This window comes from Rhinopithecus bieti, unplaced genomic scaffold (assembly GCF_001698545.2).
Source record: "Rhinopithecus bieti isolate Rb0 unplaced genomic scaffold, ASM169854v2 scaffold_48384, whole genome shotgun sequence".
NCBI lineage: Eukaryota > Metazoa > Chordata > Mammalia > Primates > Cercopithecidae > Rhinopithecus > Rhinopithecus bieti.
Genome location: NW_016819011.1, coordinates 1 through 1,830, shown reverse-complemented (window position 1 = coordinate 1,830; position 1,830 = coordinate 1). Strand labels below are relative to the sequence as shown.

The 1,830-nt window shown below is 42.1% G+C and overlaps 1 pseudogene across 1 annotated transcript; it reads left to right on the top strand.

Moving 5' to 3' along the window:
- The first annotated feature begins 59 nt into the window (after positions 1 to 59).
- Positions 60 to 991, top strand: LOC108519179 (protein zyg-11 homolog B pseudogene; annotated as a pseudogene). The gene has a single exon (XR_001882554.1). The product of XR_001882554.1 is annotated as a protein zyg-11 homolog B pseudogene (transcript).
- The last annotated feature ends 839 nt before the right edge of the window (positions 992 to 1,830 follow it).

The following is a 1,830-nucleotide window of genomic DNA, read 5'->3' as shown; positions in this document are numbered from 1 at the left end:
TTTTTTTGATTTTAGCTATTCTTTAGCTGTTTTTTGAAGTTAAAGTGCTGCTTGTTTTTCCACAGGTCTACTGAATGATGGAACTGTGGGTATTTTTAGGGGCAACCAGATGCGCTTAAAGCGAGCCTGCATTCGCAAAGCAAAGATTTCTGCTGTTGCTTTCCGGAAAGCCTTCTGCCATCACAAGTTAGTGGAACTTGATGCCACAGGTGTGAATGCTGATATCACGATTACAGACATTATCAGTGGGCTTGGCAGTAACAAATGGATCCAGCAGAATCTCCAGTGCCTGGTGCTGAATTCATTAACTCTCTCCCTCGAGGATCCTTACGAGCGGTGCTTCAGCCGGCTTTCTGGCCTTCGAGCTTTAAGCATCACCAATGTTCTCTTTTACAATGAAGACCTGGCTGAAGTTGCCTCGTTGCCAAGATTAGAGAGCTTGGATATTTCTAACACCTCGATCACAGACATCACTGCTCTACTGGCCTGCAAAGACCGACTCAAGTCTCTAACCATGCACCACTTGAAATGTTTAAAAATGACAACCACCCAGATACTGGATGTAGTTCGGGAACTCAAACATCTGAATCATCTTGATATCTCAGATGATAAACAGTTTACATCAGACATAGCTCTTCGCTTACTGGAACAAAAAGACATCCTACCCAACCTTGTTTCTCTGGATGTTTCTGGGAGAAAGCACGTGACAGATAAAGCTGTTGAAGCCTTTATACAACAACGTCCAAGCATGCAGTTTGTAGGTTTGCTGGCTACTGATGCTGGTTACTCTGAATTCCTCACAGGCGAAGGACATTTGAAGGTTAGACTTTAAAAATGTGTTATTTTGTCAGGCTGACCAATATCTTAGTTGCATAAGACTCTGTTAAAGATTAATGTCTATAATATATGGAACATGTTCATGAAACAGGGCCTCATAGAGTTGAAAGGCTTAGAGTCCTAATTAAAATTTCAGCTTCATGACCCAGAACAAGCTATGATGTCACTTCGAGTTTTTATTTCCTTATTTGTAGAATACATGGTATTCTTACCTTGCAGAATTCTGAAGATTAATGATAATCTATGTAAAGTGCAAGTCACATAGTAGGTCCTGGATAAACATTAGGTTGTCTTATGGTGATAATGTTTAGATATTTTGAACCATTTACATACACTGTTTTTTTTTTTTTGTCGTTTGAGATAGAGTCTTGCTCTGTCACTGAGGGTGGAATGCAGTGGTGCGATCTCAGCTCACTGCAAACTCTGCCTCCCAGGTTCACACCATTCCCCTGCCTCAGCCCTCTGAGTAGCTGGGACTACAGGTGCCTGCCACCACACCCAGCTAATTTTTTGTATTTTTAGTAGAGACAGGGTTTCACTGTGTTAGCCAGGATGGTCTTGATCTCCTGACCTTGTGATCTGCCCGCCTTGGCCTCCCAAAGTGCTGGGATTACAGGCATGAGTCACTGCGCCCAGCTACATATGCTGTTTTTAATGGATAACTTCGGAGAAGCTAGGGACACCCCTTGTTGAATTGATCTCACCTAGTGGGAGATCAAGTATTCTAAGGAGATCTCTACTGTAGAAATGGTAGAATTTTGCTTTTCCTAAGATTTCTCATGTCTAATGGTTTAAATTTAGTTTAACAAACATCAGTTGGATCTGATAGAGCTTGGGATTCAAAAATGAAAATGAGGCTGAGTGTGGTGGCTCACACCTGTAATCCCAACACTTTGGAGGTGGACAGGTCACTTGAGGTCAGGAGTTTGAGACCAGCTTGGCCAACATGGTGAAACCCCATCTCTACTAAAAATACAAAAATTAGCCAGGCAT